The sequence below is a fragment of the Pelophylax lessonae genome (genome assembly GCF_965119305.1).
Source record: "Pelophylax lessonae genome assembly, chromosome: 1".
Lineage (NCBI taxonomy): Eukaryota > Metazoa > Chordata > Amphibia > Anura > Ranidae > Pelophylax > Pelophylax lessonae.
Window position 1 is genome coordinate 251,881,499 of NC_138768.1, and position 20,554 is coordinate 251,902,052.

Genomic DNA, 20,554 nt, shown 5'->3' on the forward strand with positions numbered 1-20,554 from the left:
ATAGAAATAGTACCCCCCCGGATGGGGAATGGCGGCATTCCCCATCCGGGGGGGTACTATTTCTTTGGACTGGAGCAAGACTCTGCTGTGTGAGATACCTGGCCTTACCAGCTTTGAAACCACTGTGCCACTGTCGGCATCCCGATCTTGGGATTTCCTCTGTAAGGCTTCACAACTTGTGCCCTTTATCAGCATTATAGTGCCTGGTTATGTGGATACAATTTTTTTGGCTTCCTCAAAAATACTATTATACAGTTCTGAAAACAGTTGGGTGCGTATAGGCAGCACACTCCAGTCGCAGAGAGAAACCCCCTCGTCATTTACTACACCTTATAAGGTTTATTCTACCTAGCTTGTACCTACTCATCACCTGATTTTTAATCAGACTTTTCATGTACCACTAGCTCCAGAGGAAGCTTATATTTATAAGCGAAACATGTAGGGCAACCTGGATACACTCAACGTCTATTCATCAACATTGTATAGGTGGATTTCAGTGGCGGTTTAGTACTTCCTCCTGCAACCATCTTTTGAACATATCAAATATGTGATGTATCTTACCACTATTGTCATTTAACATTTACATGTATTATACTATGTGTGACCATATATGCACATGTATTTGAGGCCGTATGCCTTGCTTTTTAAGATTATATGTTTGTTTCTTTTTCCTTGGCTTTCTGTTAAAAAATTTTTATAGTACTCTTTAATAAAATATACAATTTTAACTACTAGTGCCAATAAAGTCCAACTCTTTTTCCTTTCTAAACTCCTAATTCTTTGGGATGTGGCACTTATACATTCTCTGCGCCTAGGCGTCCTGCGGCCTGGTAGCGCAATGCACAATCTATTGGTTCTATCTTATCAAAATCTTTTTGTATGTGATGTCTCCAGAACTGGAAACAGTATTCTAAATGAGGTCTCACTAAAGATCTGTATAGGGGAATCACGACCTTCTTTCTTCCACTGATTACTCCTCTAGTAATGCATCTTAGAATTCTATTCACTTTTCCTACTTCCTGGCTATACTGTTTGCTCATTTTGCAATCATCTGGAATACACTAAGTGCTCTCAAATCTTTTTCCATTTGTATTGCTGGCTAACACTAAGTGTGCTAGTCTGCCAGGAATGGGGAAGTGTGCCAGTTAGGCAGGACTGGGGGAAAAAGTCAGTCAGGAGGGCTGGGAGGAAGATCAGCTGGGTGTGGCTGGTGGCAGACAGGTGGGCAAGCAAATGTAGCTGGGATCAGTGGCCACAGAGAAGCAGACGGAAGAATGTCATGCTGCTCACTCACATTGCACTACGTTGTCAAGAGACTGAGAGTTCCTGCCTATAATGGGCCTTTCCTGAACTAGCAATATTCTGCTAGTTCCCACAAGAAGTGTCCCTTTGTTTATAGTTCTGGACATTTCAAGTTGGGCATCCCATAGTTCCCTACCCCATCCAATTTATCAACCCCTAATAAAACATCAAAAGCAAGCCAAAAACTGTTTTCTGTTTTGGAGTGTGTGAAAGAAATGCTGTGTGACTGGCTGTGCAGCAGTGGGGACCTGGGACACTAGCGACCCCTACGGGGGTAGTGCTATATACTTTATTACAGACAACTCCAGCGATATTGGAGCAAGCATAAAGCAAAAAAGACATTCCTCCCCCACCAACCCTCTAGAAATATCACTTACATGTATAATAAATAGAACAGGACCCAATACCGAGCCTTGTGATACACCATTAGTGACTGGTCTCTGTTCTGAATGAAACCAATTTACAACCAGTGGGGCAAAAATTGGGGAATAGATCTGCCACAAAAAGTCGTTGAAAAAATGTCCAGCTGTCTCCATCCCTAGTGGTATTGAACAACAAGAAAAGGAATGTGGGACTTTAAATGAGTGCAGCTGGACATATGGTATTTTAAATGAGTATAAATAGCCTGTAAGATCCCAAATAATGGGAATCTGTTGGCATGACAATAGGAAATTAAATAAATAATTGATTCTAAAGAGCATGGCAGGTGTAAGTTTCGATAAAAATATTCATATAATGGGTATATAACCAGATATATATAATAATAGCATATCTAAAATTAATATTAATAAATAACATATTTATTGTGACAACAAAAAATTATTTTCCTTACATGGGTACACAGTCTTTAAAACATATCAAATTTGTTATACAAAATTTAATATAACCCAGAAAATGGGGACCCATAGGACGTTGACACAATTAATCATTCAATTTAACAATCATAGTCGAGAATAAGACATATACAAATACACATATCAAATCATATATACACAACATATAATTCAGGGTAAGTACATTAGTATTAAATCCATGAAAAATATTATATGAAAAACAGATTTAATATAAGATTGGATTCTTAGTAAGTATACAGATTTTTTAGAGTAACGAGAGTATGGGTAAATTTTGCTGATTAAAATGCTTGTAGGCTCGACGCGTTTCGTGGATCTACGTCCACTCATCAGGAGCATAAGAGATATATATATTGATTGTGTATCTGAAAAAATGGATATATATTATATCAAAATATATAAATAAAAAAGGGGAAAAGAAAAAAGGATCAATATATAAAATAGCATGGAGTGAACACTACCTTGGGTGGTGTTATACTTCCAAAGCAATTCGCTTACAGAGGAGGTCTGAGGCTGAGTCGGGAAAAGCCTGACCCGGGGCTGAGGCATGGACAACATCCGATGAAATGGGAAAAGCAGCAGGAATGTTTAGACCCGAGATGGAGATAGGAAAACATTGAGTTGATATGTGAATTTTTCTCACAACAAAGATTGACATAATAGATGCTTCGAAGTCAAGGAAATCTGAAAACATATATATTAAGTATACTGTATTAACTACATATTGATTATAAACTTTCTTATCAGACAAAAGACTGATGTTCATGGAGAAAAAAAAAAAAAAAAAATTTATATATATATTTGCCAGATAGGAAAAACTCTGTTCAGAAATAAGAACAAAGGAACAAACCAGCTAAAGAGATCTCTGTTATGAGATAATAAGAAAAGGAGTGGAATAAACAGAATAAATAATCGGGGAACGAACCAGTTAGAAATGGTGCCAGATAGAGTGGTAGAAAGGAATAATAATCTAAAGGTGGGGAATACCGGCAAAGAAGAGTAATATTAAGTGCAGAAATCTGATATGTTGCAGAAGATATAAGTAGAAGATAAGATAAGGTCAAGTTAAATTAAAAGACCACCATATAGCACATGTCAAAGACAAAGTACATGTCAATAAAATTATAGTGTAGGCAATTAGTGAGCCCAATAAACCCACATCTAATATAATCGCCAGGGTGCGATGTGGAGGAAAAATAAGGTGAAAAAAAAAAAAAAAAAATGAGTGAAAGGGGATATTTAAATACATGGGAGTATGGAAAGTAGAAGTGGATAGTCCCAGAACCGCAAGAAAAATTCTGTGTATTTAACTGAAGAAATAGATTGGAGTGCTATGAATAGCATGTGCAGAGAGTCACCGAAGTCCAGTGTGGAGAGAAATAAAGATTGGAACCGATAGTGAATGTAGAGATTCTAATAAAGCACAAAGATGTCCTAACTGTATATTAAATCCTGCCAAAGCAACAAAAACGGTTAATGCAATAAGAATAAGAGTTGTATAGGCAGATAGTGGGCTTAGTTACCGCAAAAAGGATCTATAAACAGATACCCGAGGTCCAGTGTAGAGATAAGAGATAAAATCATGCGCAGCCTGCAGGTCCCAGAGCATGGATGTGATCCACGCCAACGCCATGTTAGCGTCGGAAATATATGGGGGCGGAACAGAGACCTCCCACATCCGGTCAGAGGACCGGATGTAGGTCGGACGATGCCGCCTCCGAACGCAGATTGAAAATCAGCGACCATGGCAACGCGGCATCAACTAGATGCAGCGCAGCTTGCCCGCTGTACATGGCGCCGATGGTCGGAGCACAGCCCCGCCCCCAGCCTGGATGTAAACACAGAGACAGACCAGAGGGAGTGGCGGCTACGTATACCATCGCAGCCCCGGGAGCAGGAAGTCCAGGCTAAGCAACTATGGACTCCTCATCTAAGTGGAAAAATGTATTCAGTAAAAAAGATTTTATATAAAGAAAAAAAAAAAAAAAACTTGAAGTAAAGGGGAAGGTTGGGCGAATACTGGGAAACAAAAAGATTTATTTAGGTAAACTATATAAAAATCGGCAGAAAAATATGTAAAAAACATGTGTGGCAGACCTATACTTCGGGTGTCTTCCACCCAGAAAGTCTAGTGGGGCAAAAATTGGGGAATAGATCTGCCACAAAAAGTCGTTGAAAAAATGTCCAGCTGTCTCCATCCCTAGTGGTATTGAACAACAAGAAAAGGAATGTGGGACTTTAAATGAGTGCAGCTGGACATATGGTATTTTAAATGAGTATAAATAGCCTGTAAGATCCCAAATAATGGGAATCTGTTGGCATGACAATAGGAAATTAAATAAATAATTGATTCTAAAGAGCATGGCAGGTGTAAGTTTCGATAAAAATATTCATATAATGGGTATATAACCAGATATATATAATAATAGCATATCTAAAATTAATATTAATAAATAACATATTTATTGTGACAACAAAAAATTATTTTGTTATTTATTAATATTAATTTTAGATATGCTATTATTATATATATCTGGTTATATACCCATTATATGAATATTTTTATCGAAACTTACACCTGCCATGCTCTTTAGAATCAATTATTTATTTAATTTCCTATTGTCATGCCAACAGATTCCCATTATTTGGGATCTTACAGGCTATTTATACTCATTTAAAATACCATATGTCCAGCTGCACTCATTTAAAGTCCCACATTCCTTTTCTTGTTGTTCAATACCACTAGGGATGGAGACAGCTGGACATTTTTTCAACGACTTTTTGTGGCAGATCTATTCCCCAATTTTTGCCCCACTAGACTTTCTGGGTGGAAGACACCCGAAGTATAGGTCTGCCACACATGTTTTTTACATATTTTTCTGCCGATTTTTATATAGTTTACCTAAATAAATCTTTTTGTTTCCCAGTATTCGCCCAACCTTCCCCTTTACTTCAAGTTTTTTTTTTTTTTTTCTTTATATAAAATCTTTTTTACTGAATACATTTTTCCACTTAGATGAGGAGTCCATAGTTGCTTAGCCTGGACTTCCTGCTCCCGGGGCTGCGATGGTATACGTAGCCGCCACTCCCTCTGGTCTGTCTCTGTGTTTACATCCAGGCTGGGGGCGGGGCTGTGCTCCGACCATCGGCGCCATGTACAGCGGGCAAGCTGCGCTGCATCTAGTTGATGCCGCGTTGCCATGGTCGCTGATTTTCAATCTGCGTTCGGAGGCGGCATTGTCCGACCTACATCCGGTCCTCTGACCGGATGTGGGAGGTCTCTGTTCCGCCCCCATATATTTCCGACGCTAACATGGCGTTGGCGTGGATCACATCCATGCTCTGGGACCTGCAGGCTGCGCATGATTTTATCTCTTATCTCTACACTGGACCTCGGGTATCTGTTTATAGATCCTTTTTGCGGTAACTAAGCCCACTATCTGCCTATACAACTCTTATTCTTATTGCATTAACCGTTTTTGTTGCTTTGGCAGGATTTAATATACAGTTAGGACATCTTTGTGCTTTATTAGAATCTCTACATTCACTATCGGTTCCAATCTTTATTTCTCTCCACACTGGACTTCGGTGACTCTCTGCACATGCTATTCATAGCACTCCAATCTATTTCTTCAGTTAAATACACAGAATTTTTCTTGCGGTTCTGGGACTATCCACTTCTACTTTCCATACTCCCATGTATTTAAATATCCCCTTTCACTCATTTTTTTTTTTTTTTTCACCTTATTTTTCCTCCACATCGCACCCTGGCGATTATATTAGATGTGGGTTTATTGGGCTCACTAATTGCCTACACTATAATTTTATTGACATGTACTTTGTCTTTGACATGTGCTATATGGTGGTCTTTTAATTTAACTTGACCTTATCTTATCTTCTACTTATATCTTCTGCAACATATCAGATTTCTGCACTTAATATTACTCTTCTTTGCCGGTATTCCCCACCTTTAGATTATTATTCCTTTCTACCACTCTATCTGGCACCATTTCTAACTGGTTCGTTCCCCGATTATTTATTCTGTTTATTCCACTCCTTTTCTTATTATCTCATAACAGAGATCTCTTTAGCTGGTTTGTTCCTTTGTTCTTATTTCTGAACAGAGTTTTTCCTATCTGGCAAATATATATATAAATTTTTTTTTTTTTTTTTCTCCATGAACATCAGTCTTTTGTCTGATAAGAAAGTTTATAATCAATATGTAGTTAATACAGTATACTTAATATATATGTTTTCAGATTTCCTTGACTTCGAAGCATCTATTATGTCAATCTTTGTTGTGAGAAAAATTCACATATCAACTCAATGTTTTCCTATCTCCATCTCGGGTCTAAACATTCCTGCTGCTTTTCCCATTTCATCGGATGTTGTCCATGCCTCAGCCCCGGGTCAGGCTTTTCCCGACTCAGCCTCAGACCTCCTCTGTAAGCGAATTGCTTTGGAAGTATAACACCACCCAAGGTAGTGTTCACTCCATGCTATTTTATATATTGATCCTTTTTTCTTTTCCCCTTTTTTATTTATATATTTTGATATAATATATATCCATTTTTTCAGATACACAATCAATATATATATCTCTTATGCTCCTGATGAGTGGACGTAGATCCACGAAACGCGTCGAGCCTACAAGCATTTTAATCAGCAAAATTTACCCATACTCTCGTTACTCTAAAAAATCTGTATACTTACTAAGAATCCAATCTTATATTAAATCTGTTTTTCATATAATATTTTTCATGGATTTAATACTAATGTACTTACCCTGAATTATATGTTGTGTATATATGATTTGATATGTGTATTTGTATATGTCTTATTCTCGACTATGATTGTTAAATTGAATGATTAATTGTGTCAACGTCCTATGGGTCCCCATTTTCTGGGTTATATTAAATTTTGTATAACAAATTTGATATGTTTTAAAGACTGTGTACCCATGTAAGGAAAATAATTTTTTGTTGTCACAATAAATATGTTATTTATTAATATTAATTTTAGATATGCTATTATTATATATATCTGGTTATATACCCATTATATGAATATTTTTATCGAAACTTACACCTGCCATGCTCTTTAGAATCAATTATTTATTTAATTTCCTATTGTCATGCCAACAGATTCCCATTATTTGGGATCTTACAGGCTATTTATACTCATTTAAAATACCATATGTCCAGCTGCACTCATTTAAAGTCCCACATTCCTTTTCTTGTTGTTCAATACCACTAGGGATGGAGACAGCTGGACATTTTTTCAACGACTTTTTGTGGCAGATCTATTCCCCAATTTTTGCCCCACTAGACTTTCTGGGTGGAAGACACCCGAAGTATAGGTCTGCCACACATGTTTTTTACATATTTTTCTGCCGATTTTTATATAGTTTACCTAAATAAATCTTTTTGTTTCCCAGTATTCGCCCAACCTTCCCCTTTACTTCAAGTTTTTTTTTTTTTTTTCTTTATATAAAATCTTTTTTACTGAATACATTTTTCCACTTAGATGAGGAGTCCATAGTTGCTTAGCCTGGACTTCCTGCTCCCGGGGCTGCGATGGTATACGTAGCCGCCACTCCCTCTGGTCTGTCTCTGTGTTTACATCCAGGCTGGGGGCGGGGCTGTGCTCCGACCATCGGCGCCATGTACAGCGGGCAAGCTGCGCTGCATCTAGTTGATGCCGCGTTGCCATGGTCGCTGATTTTCAATCTGCGTTCGGAGGCGGCATCGTCCGACCTACATCCGGTCCTCTGACCGGATGTGGGAGGTCTCTGTTCCGCCCCCATATATTTCCGACGCTAACATGGCGTTGGCGTGGATCACATCCATGCTCTGGGACCTGCAGGCTGCGCATGATTTTATCTCTTATCTCTACACTGGACCTCGGGTATCTGTTTATAGATCCTTTTTGCGGTAACTAAGCCCACTATCTGCCTATACAACTCTTATTCTTATTGCATTAACCGTTTTTGTTGCTTTGGCAGGATTTAATATACAGTTAGGACATCTTTGTGCTTTATTAGAATCTCTACATTCACTATCGGTTCCAATCTTTATTTCTCTCCACACTGGACTTCGGTGACTCTCTGCACATGCTATTCATAGCACTCCAATCTATTTCTTCAGTTAAATACACAGAATTTTTCTTGCGGTTCTGGGACTATCCACTTCTACTTTCCATACTCCCATGTATTTAAATATCCCCTTTCACTCATTTTTTTTTTTTTTTCACCTTATTTTTCCTCCACATCGCACCCTGGCGATTATATTAGATGTGGGTTTATTGGGCTCACTAATTGCCTACACTATAATTTTATTGACATGTACTTTGTCTTTGACATGTGCTATATGGTGGTCTTTTAATTTAACTTGACCTTATCTTATCTTCTACTTATATCTTCTGCAACATATCAGATTTCTGCACTTAATATTACTCTTCTTTGCCGGTATTCCCCACCTTTAGATTATTATTCCTTTCTACCACTCTATCTGGCACCATTTCTAACTGGTTCGTTCCCCGATTATTTATTCTGTTTATTCCACTCCTTTTCTTATTATCTCATAACAGAGATCTCTTTAGCTGGTTTGTTCCTTTGTTCTTATTTCTGAACAGAGTTTTTCCTATCTGGCAAATATATATATAAATTTTTTTTTTTTTTTTTCTCCATGAACATCAGTCTTTTGTCTGATAAGAAAGTTTATAATCAATATGTAGTTAATACAGTATACTTAATATATATGTTTTCAGATTTCCTTGACTTCGAAGCATCTATTATGTCAATCTTTGTTGTGAGAAAAATTCACATATCAACTCAATGTTTTCCTATCTCCATCTCGGGTCTAAACATTCCTGCTGCTTTTCCCATTTCATCGGATGTTGTCCATGCCTCAGCCCCGGGTCAGGCTTTTCCCGACTCAGCCTCAGACCTCCTCTGTAAGCGAATTGCTTTGGAAGTATAACACCACCCAAGGTAGTGTTCACTCCATGCTATTTTATATATTGATCCTTTTTTCTTTTCCCCTTTTTTATTTATATATTTTTATATAATATATATCCATTTTTTCAGATACACAATCAATATATATATCTCTTATGCTCCTGATGAGTGGACGTAGATCCACGAAACGCGTCGAGCCTACAAGCATTTTAATCAGCAAAATTTACCCATACTCTCGTTACTCTAAAAAATCTGTATACTTACTAAGAATCCAATCTTATATTAAATCTGTTTTTCATATAATATTTTTCATGGATTTAATACTAATGTACTTACCCTGAATTATATGTTGTGTATATATGATTTGATATGTGTATTTGTATATGTCTTATTCTCGACTATGATTGTTAAATTGAATGATTAATTGTGTCAACGTCCTATGGGTCCCCATTTTCTGGGTTATATTAAATTTTGTATAACAAATTTGATATGTTTTAAAGACTGTGTACCCATGTAAGGAAAATAATTTTTTGTTGTCACAATAAATATGTTATTTATTAATATTAATTTTAGATATGCTATTATTATATATATCTGGTTATATACCCATTATATGAATATTTTTATCGAAACTTACACCTGCCATGCTCTTTAGAATCAATTATTTATTTAATTTCCTATTGTCATGCCAACAGATTCCCATTATTTGGGATCTTACAGGCTATTTATACTCATTTAAAATACCATATGTCCAGCTGCACTCATTTAAAGTCCCACATTCCTTTTCTTGTTGTCCAATTTACAACCACACTCTGGTATCTGTATTTCTAATTTAGCTTGTACATTTTTTTATTAGCTCAATATGTGGAACTGTATCAAATCAAGATAGGCCTTGTCCACAGCACCACTCTGGTCCAAAGCATTAGTGATATAGTAAAAAAAAATGTAATCAGATTAACCTGACATGGTCTGCCTTCAATAAACCTACTTTGGGTTCAGCAAGTTGTGTGCTTTTAAGGGATCAATGATCCTTCTTTTTAGGGGTTATTCCATTAACTTGACTACAATAGATAAAAAACTTACTGGCCAGTAATTGCCAGCTTCTGCCTTGCTACCCTTTTTGTAGATAGGTACAATATTATCTGTCCGTCATTCATGGGGAACTTCTCCCCCGTTAGTAGAGGTTGATTATAAAGAGCTGTTAATGGTCCAACAATTATAGCTTGAAGTTCTCTTAGAATTCTAGGATAAATATCATCAGGGCCTATTGCGTTATTAAAGGAGAAGTATGGCCATAGTTCTTTTGGCCATACTTCTCCTCTGGGTCACAGGAGTGCACTTAAATCTGCAGGCCTGTGACTCAGATTCAGCCAACTGACATCACAGAGCCGGTCCAAAGCCTAGCTCAGTCCCCTCCACAGCCCGGCTTCCAGTGAGTACTGGAGAGGCAGAGCACAGAGAGATAACAGACAGAAAATAGTAATTATAAAAGAGAGAAGTCCACTGGGTGACATATCCTACATTATAAACCAGCATATTTTGAAAAGCGCTGCAATTCCTGGAGTTACACTTTTATTTTTATGACATTGCAAAATGATTCCTACAGTCTACAACATACTGCAAATATGTAATGTTTAAAGGTGAGAAAATAAAAAAGGAATTTTCTCTAAGATGATTTGATACTTAGCTTAGAAAAAAAAAATTAAATAATTATTTTCTTTTATTAAACAGGTTTGTTTTGACAGCCATTGCAAGACATCATATAATTTTAGTACACAATGCTGAAAACAGTTGCTACTTTGCTCCCGTATATTTTTGTTCTACATTTAAAAAAAAAAAAATTTTTAAATGATCACGGAAACAAAACTTGTTTTTGAGTAGTTAACACTAGGGAACATTGAAATCTCTATTAATTAGTTTGTGCATTAGTGACTAGCTTTTTATGTTTCAAAACCTCCCCAGCTGTGTTGACAAGCAATTAATATTTCTGTATGCAGTCATTTTAAAAATAAAATGCAAATAACACTTGAATGAAGCTTTTTGTGGTCTTAACCATTCATTGCTGGAAGGAGCCACCAATCGTTCACATTAAATGGCAGGAAAGTAACTCACCCCATTGGAGAGAAAAAAAAACCTGCCGAATTGGCAACAATATTATACTGATGCTTTATTTAAGAATACAGTTAATGAGCGATGTGTGCATAAAAAAAAGCAAAACACATTAGTTATTAGTTTGTTTGTCTGGAGGACACTTTTAAAAACCAGAAGGACATAAATAAATAGATGATGCAAACAAAGGCTACTGACAGAGTGTCTAGTGAAAATCATAAAACGAGTGACACTTGACACTCAAGGCAATGTTTTCAAAATGCAATTCCTTTATTATTTGCCATCTGTGAAGCTACAATAGCTGCTGCCACTGGAAAAAAAAAGATTTTACAACTACAAAGAGCTAAAATCAAAATGACGAATTCTAAATATATATAATCGTAGGATTATTTACATTTTGTATTGCTACATCCACAAACAGAGCTAATTGGCATACCTGGGAAGTTGCTGGAAATGACCCAGCAATGCCAGGATTATATATAAAACAAAGTGTGCAGTGCCAATAGCTCCAGGGAACAATATAGTGAGTAAGAAAAATGTAGAAAGCAACTTGTGCAAGTGTTCATCAATAATATAACTGTGATCATAAAAATTCCAAATTCAAAAATAAAGGCTTATGCAGGAAATTGTGAAGAAAAGATCCAACACCTTCACATGTGAAAAAGAATCCTTATAAAAGAGTGTTGGGCCGCCACCTCCCAATGAAGTCAACACTCACTAGATGTGATAGCTGCCATTACAACAGCATGTACTCCTGTGTCTTTATGACAAACATTCACAGCAAGTATATGAATCTTGCCCAGTATCCACATCAGAAATGCTCCTTAGTGGGATCGAGCTAAAGTGAATAAAGCTCACCAGGAGCCAAAGGGATTCTCTGATAGTGTAGTATTTATAGTAGCAAAAAACCTTATATGAAAAGCCGCTGCTGACCCGGGATCAGACAGCAGCCTGACGATAGCACTAGCAGCTCCTCCCCGATGTGTTTCGTCCAATAGGACGATATCAAGGGGTCCTCTAGTGTTGGCGTCAGCTATCTTTAAGTAGTCTCTCACAATCACGCTCTCTCAAGACAGTAATGTGGTGATTCTGAAAACTCCGCCATTTTGTTGTAGATCCCGCTCGGGTCTTGTTACAAAAGTGGTTACATTTTTTCTACATACTGTAGACTAATCTTTTTAGCACAGAAATAATAAATCATAAAGCTTATTGATTTTGCTATGTCTTATAATTACTTTTGGTTTGATAACAAGTTTTTTCTTCAAACTAAAGGTGTGGCAATGGGCACCAAGTTTGTGACAAGTTTAACAAATTTATTCATGGCTATGTGGGAGAAAGAGGTGATTTTTGATAAACATTGGCCTGTCTTGGGTTTTTACAAAAGGTATAAAGATGCTATCGTGTCTGGAAGGGAAATGTGTAGTCTTTGCAAGAATTTATGTTTTTTCTGAATAATAATCATAAAAATGTCAAATTGACCTATACTTTCAGTGCAAAAGAGATACATTTTTTTGGATCTGACAGTGGTGGAAGGGAGTATTGTAACAAAATGATACTTCAAAAGTACAGACAGGAACAGTTATATTCTCTTGTCCAGCTGCCATATCCTGTTTGGCTTAAAAATATCCCCAAGGGCCAATTTGTTTGAATGCGGAGAAACTGCACCAATATGACTTTTTACAGAGTAACATTCTGAAAGAGAGATTCCTACAAAAAAGGATATAAGGAGGAGTTTTTGGACAACTTGATTCAACAAGTAGGACAATTAGATAAATCTTCCTTGCTAGTTAACAAAATTAGAGATACCAACTCTAAGGTTTCCTGCCCTTTCATCACACATTTTTTGACCCAATATTGGCAGATCAGGCAGATAATTAAATGCCATTGGGATATCTTAAAACAAGACACTGCCTAAAATAGGAACCCCCAAGTAGTCTTTAGGAAAGCACCAAATCTTAGGGACAGGGTTGCCCCCAATATTGTAAATCCACCATGTAGGATTGAGTTATTTTCTGATGTCAAAGGCTTTCACCCATGTAACAAATGCATTATTTGTGGAGTATAGGGCCAAAGACATAGGAAAGTGGTTGACTTGACTTCATGTGGAACAGGAAGAAGATTGAAATTGAGCAATTCATTTCTTGTAACTCTACCAATGTTTACCTCCTATAATGTTCGTGTGGTATACAATATGTAGGCATATATGCTTATAATATTAATAGTGGCTTTAAGAACCCCAGTCTTTCAGCCCATTTTAGGAAATTTCATGGAAAAAATTACAAGTAAAAGTTACATCAGATTTATAGGTATAGATAAGCTAAAACTGCATTGGAGAATCTGTAACAAGACTTGAAAGATCTCCAAGCTCGGGATGCAATGATCTTATGAGCTCAGAACCTACTCTCCTTTTGGTCATAAAACAGACTGGTATATTAATTGTTTTATAGACACCAAATAGTTTCCTTTCTGCATTCTGTACTTATTTGCCCTTTTTTAGATACACTTAGACAGTTTTTAACAATAAGATTAAGTGTTAATATGATGTGTTTTTTTATATTGATGTTCATTTGTCATCCTGCTTTTTTATCCTTCCTCTAATATTAGAGCTGGAGGTCTTTTTATAGTTTTTTAGTCTCACTTTTAATCAATTTTCTTTCAGAAACGTCTCTTTAATTATCGAGTGTGTTTTGCCTCCCAGAGGCTTTATATCAGTATAGCTATGAGGCCACTCGGAGAGGTTTTTTATATATTTTTTTATGTATTCATTTTCATTTTTATTAGGTTATTTTCATTACATTTAAATTTCTTTATCGTACTAGTGCATACCATCAGGAACCTAGGGCTTTATTCACACATATAAAGGTCTGCAGGGGGCAGGGTTCCCTCCCCCCCCTATTTTTTGGGATTATCTTTCCTTTATGATTCTGCACATAGAGTAAGATACATGTCTTTGTTTCATAGTCATACACATTGGAACAGCGGCTCTCTTTCCTTCAGGCCCCATATACATTTTGTAAGGGATTAGCTCGGTGGTAGGCGTAGATGACTCCTTGGGGGGTGCGTTTTCACAGAGAAATAGCCCAAAAGTGCTTGCAAACAACAGGTTTATGGTTTATTCTTCCAATTTCTTCAAACAAGTGCATGCAGCAAAACAACAAAATAAAATAAAACACAAAATAAATCCTGGCCGCTGTGGGCGTCTACCTTCTCACAGCTGGAACCTACCTAAGAAGTCTTCCCAACCTACTGTTGGGCCGACACTGCTGATCCTACAGCAGACACTCAAATGTCCATTTGTTTGCTTTTCACACAGCACAAACATTGTCCATTGAACATGTCCCTTTGTTTTCTTTCACACAGAAACACTTCGTCTTCTCACCTTTGAGACGTCTTCACTCGTTTTTACCCTCCTGAGCGCACACCGCTTCAGGAGGTCTTCCCCATGCTCACTCAGCTTTCAGGGGGCACACAGGACTGTCCTCTACCCACATGGCGTCAGGATGCAGCCGTTTGTCTGCCTTCCTCTCCCAGCCCACACGGCGACAGGAGGCAGCACTCAATAGATTTTCTCTGGACAAATTATAGAGGCCTTGATCTCCTCATTCTGAACAGCTGAATGGTTTTCAACTTCCTGCTGGCTCTCTCTTCAGCCAACACCCTATAGTATCAATGAACTTTCTAAATCAGGTGGAAATGTATCTCCTTCCTGTGACTACATTCCCAGATTTACCTGACTTCCTGTCACATACCCCCCCCTCTTGTTTCAACCCTAGGGTTGGGACACAGATTTCCAGGCACGCATGTGTCAAGCACTGCTGACTCACTGATAAGCCTCCTAGTATCCTCAAGCTTCCGGGTGAAACTGTTTCTGTCATCTTCATTGACAGATTTCTCATAAATGTCACACAGTTTGTCTCTCATCTCATATACACATTCCCTAACTGCATTTTTGGCATCATTTCGCTCCTTCTCAAGTTTGTCTTGCATACAAGTTTGTCCTATCCGCCATGGAGGACCGTGATCCATAGGCAACTCAATTGTGCTAGTCTTAATGTCTTCAACATTCTTGAGCCGCCTCTCTCGGCAATCCATAAAGGTTTTCCACAAAACTTTGAGAACCTCTGCTTCACTAAGCTTTGTTCCAAGTAGGGACTCTTGACGTCCCTCTGTGACTGGAGTTGCTTCTCCATACAGCTGTACACAATCATTGACTCTTTGTTTCTTGAGTTTAGCTTGCTCTAAGATGCTGTGCAGAGGATTTTTCATTTGCAACACCAGGCTGTCACCCATTTCTTCAAAGTGACCCCTGTTCCTTTTTCCAGAGACATCAATATCATTCACCAAACATGTTATATTCAGAGGCAGATCTGAAGCATTTGCACTCATCAACTTCTTAAATATTTCGCCCTCCTGAGCGAGTCGCAGTAAAGGCCTACTATTTGATTTGATATCCAGTTTATATTTCTTGCCCAACTCTTCACAGAAGTAGCCAATCAGAACATTATCAACTTTCCTTCCACCAACATAGGGGTCAAAGGCAACAACACAGTTGAACCCAGCGATCTGGGTGGTATCCATTATAGACCTCCTCTCTGCATCAGTGAAGAAGCATGGAACTGCAACACATTCTTTTACAGGTTTCTTCAATGCACTTTCTGCTGAACTATTTGACCGCTCAAGGTCACCTAGTTCCTTTTCTCTATCTGAATTCCACATGGAATGTATCTCAAGATCACGATCAAATTTCTGCCACCTGTCTTTCACCAGTTCCATTTTGGAAATATTCCCTGAAAGGCACTTGAACTTAATTTGCTTCACGTTTTCATCAACAGCCTTAGTTTTCTCCACTAGGTGGCGTTTGCTTTTTTCTCCCAGATTTATATCACTTGCTTTAGTTTTCTCCGCTTTAGTTTTCTCCACTAGGTTTTCAGCCTGAACTGAGAAAACATCACATTTCTTACACAGCTCCTTTGTTTGCTGAAGTTTTTGAAGGAACGGTTTATTCCACAGGGGTGATTCAAGCCACATGTCATCACATTTCTGGGGCTCACTCAGGACAGACCCCAAAACTCTGATCCTTTTAAAAACTGCATCAGGCACACTATCCCCTCTTTGGGACAGATCCTCTGTTGCCTGTAATTCCTCTTCCAGTTCCTGCAATGGAATCTTCATCTCTTCTACTTGCTGTTCTAAGGCTCGCTTAGACTTTTCTAGCTCCTGAACGCTTTTCACAACATCATCCTTGGAGCTGACCAATTCTTCCATTTCTGTACGCAGCTGTTTGTTAACACTTTCTAGTTCAGCCTTACACTCTAGAGCTTCCTCCAAAGAGCGAGCCAAGAACAGGGCTTTGCTCTCGTTATCACGCACCTCCGTTTCTGCACGTGCGCGTTCTTCTGCATATTTTGCAGACACAGTCTTCTCTTCACCAAGCATCTGATCAAACTTCTTTTTCACATCTTCAACACACTGTAATGAACCAACGCTTTCTTCCATGCGTTTTTTCATATCCGCTATCTGAGCTTGCAATGTTGCGACTTGCTCTGATAGGTTTTTCTTTGCTTCCGCCTCCTCTTTTAATTGTTCCAGGAAGCCATTTTTCTCATCTTCCATTTGTTTGAGCTTTGTGCTAAAACTCAGCCTTTGACACCTCTCTTCCTGTAAGAGTTCCTGCGTGTCTTGCAGCTGCGATTCCAAGATAGAAAAATCTTCCGCAATTTCTCTAGATTTGCTGTCTGCTTGAGAAAGCCGATTTGTGACACTGTCCAACTCAACCTGCAATCGGTTTGCCTTCTCTAACAGCTTAGCACACAATCGGTCACCTTCTGACACCTTGACTTGCGATTCCAGAAGCCGTGCCTCTACTTTTTCCCTCTTATGTTCACAATCTCCTTTTCCCTGCATAAGAGCCTTCACCTCATTGGCTAGTTTCTGGGAATGAGACTGTAATTCTGCCACACAGGCTTCTTTCTCCTTTAACTGCTGCTGGAAACGTTGGGCTTCACCTTTCCAACTTTCACAGTCTGCACGTAATTCATCTACCACATTGCTCAAAGTGGTGAGCTCATACACAGTACTCAGTAATTTAGCCTCTCTTTCACTTTTCTCGTTGTCGCTGAGAGACAATGTCGTTTTCAGAGCGACATTCTGTTCCTGCGACTCCTGCAGGTCTATTTTTGTAACTTCCAAACACTGAAGACTTTTTTCCAGCTGATTACGCAACTCCAACATTTCACACATACTTTGCTTCTGCAAAGTCTGAATTTCAATTTCCTTTTCCATGAGGATGGTATCTTTCTCCTTTATAGTGTCTTGACATTTTTGCAACTCGACCAAAAGAAGAGCAGTGGTTTCTTCCCACTGTGACACATGAGACTTGAGTAGTTCATTAGTTTCCTGCAAGTTTCTATGCTCCATCTTAAGCAATTCCACGGCTTGTTCCTTTTCTTCCATTTTCCGTTGCAAGGCATCCAACTCAGCCCTGCACACATACTCGGTTTCTTCCAAACCGATGGCCTCCATTGGCTGCTGGCGTCTCTGTTTCCAGCCTGCCATGCTCTCTTGGTGATCCTTTTGTTGAGCTGCAAAGCTCCGTTGTTTCAGCATCTCCCCCATTTTGGGTTTACTTTTCATCTGAGAACCCTGCGTCTCCAAAGCAGTTTCATTTGCCCCAGTGTTGCTAGGGACAACAACTTTTCTCTTTAGCCGATTCCGTTCAGGCATGGATGGGGCTGGTTCAAATGGTAGCATCCCCTCCATCCATAGAATTCGGTCTCTCATTTCATCTATCTTTGCATTTTTCAGGCGTTTGGATCGCCCCATCTTCAATAACTCCACAAACAAATTTTTCACAGTCCAGCAAAAAAATTTTCAGACCACTGTCTCTTTAACACATGTAGTTGTTCTCTCTCTTGCAAGATCTCTTTTCCTGCGCACACAGTTTGTGCAGTCACTTGCACCAGACACAACAAAGTTCATCAAATAATTTTGAGACCGCTGTCTCTTTAAAACACCCTTTTTTTCTCTGTCAGGATCTTCTCTCCTGCACACATAGACTGTGCAATCTCATGCACCAGATAAAGTTCATCAAACATTTGCACTTCCTTGCAGGGATCTCTGCTTATGCCCACTGCATACCTCCACCATATGTAAGGGATTAGCTCGGTGGTAGGCGTAGATGACTCCTTGGGGGGTGCGTTTTCACAGAGAAATAGCCCAAAAGTGCTTGCAAACAACAGGTTTATGGTTTATTCTTCCAATTTCTTCAAACAAGTGCATGCAGCAAAACAACAAAATAAAATAAAACACAAAATAAATCCTGGCCGCTGTGGGCGTCTACCTTCTCACAGCTGGAACCTACCTAAGAAGTCTTCCCAACCTACTGTTGGGCCGACACTGCTGATCCTACAGCAGACACTCAAATGTCCATTTGTTTGCTTTTCACACAGCACAAACATTGTCCATTGAACATGTCCCTTTGTTTTCTTTCACACAGAAACACTTCGTCTTCTCACCTTTGAGACGTCTTCACTCGTTTTTACCCTCCTGAGCGCACACCGCTTCAGGAGGTCTTCCCCATGCTCACTCAGCTTTCAGGGGGCACACAGGACTGTCCTCTACCCACATGGCGTCAGGATGCAGCCGTTTGTCTGCCTTCCTCTCCCAGCCCACACGGCGACAGGAGGCAGCACTCAATAGATTTTCTCTGGACAAATTATAGAGGCCTTGATCTCCTCATTCTGAACAGCTGAATGGTTTTCAACTTCCTGCTGGCTCTCTCTTCAGCCAACACCCTATAGTATCAATGAACTTTCTAAATCAGGTGGAAATGTATCTCCTTCCTGTGACTACATTCCCAGATTTACCTGACTTCCTGTCACAATTTTTATATGTATAAAAAAAAAATTTCCCTTTCAAAATATGTTCTAATTTACATTACATTTGTAGGAACATTTGCTATGCAATTTTTTTAATTTATATATGGGTAAACTTTTATTGTTTTATTTTTTCATTGAGGTCTCTATTTTAAGGTTTATTTCATAGTGGCTTTTTTTACTAATTTGGTATTAATCAACTGGCTTTTGTATAGCATGAGATATCTATGTGCAATTAAGTTTTATACTCCTGAATGTTAATTTAACCTTCTATTGGAACGGAAGCAGCTACAATTACCATTAGGTGACATTAACGGATTATCCCTTCAATATTAGGGCCGCACGAGCGCTTACTGTTCCTTTTTGCATATGGGATATACAACAAAATGTTTTTTCACTTTCGCTTTTCAGAATCACCACATTACTGCCTTGAGAGGAAGTGATTTTTAGAGGCTACATAAAGATGGTTGATGTCGTCACTTGAGGACCCCTTGATACGGTGCTATTGGATGAAACACATCGGGGAGGAGCTAGTGCTGACGTCATGCTACTGTCTGATCCCAAGATGGCAGCAGCTTTTCATGTAAGGTTTTTTTGCTATTTTACGTATGGTTTTTAATAATACATTAACTTTTAATAAATACTACACTATCAGAGCATCTCTTTGGCTCCTGGTAAACTTTATTCACTTCAGCTCAATCCTACTGAAGAGCATTTCTGATGTGGATACCAGGCGAGATCCATATACTTGCTACGGATGTATGTCAAAAAGACAAAGGTGTACATGCTGTTGTAATGGCAGCCATCGCATCTGATGAGTGTTCACATCATAGGGAGGTGGCGGCTGACCTCTAAACATTATTTTAAGGATTGCTTTTTGTGAAGGTGTTGGATCTTTTCTTCATGATTTCCTGCATAAGACTTTAGTTTTGAATTCAACATTTTTATGATAACAGTTATATGATTGATGAACACTTGCACAAGTTGCTTTCTAGGTTTTTCTTATTCACATTATTGTTCACTGGAAGTACTGGCACTTTCACACATTCTTTTATATATGTTTATTTGAGCTGAGTATACTGCTTATATGTAAAAGCTGCCACCTGTTCTAGAGATCACACCGCAGTGCAGAAAATCCAAATTTTTTTGTTTTTGGTGGCTGGGTCATTGCCAGAACCGCTTACAGCTCATGAACTCCAATACCACCTGCAGCACCCACATGGTGCACTCTGCACTGAGGGCTGCTGGGAGGGAGGAAGAGAAAGGAGCTGCTGTGTTGGAGCACAAGTGGACAAGGGGGATGGGCTGCCCACAGCATAGAAGGAAGCACAAACCATGCTGCCTCCCACTAACTCTTCTACTGGCAGAATCAGGGACAGTGAAGAGGCTAAGGCTTCATTTACACGGGTGTGCCTTTCTGTGTTTGTTCACATGAAATGCACAGGTGCATCCACATGCAG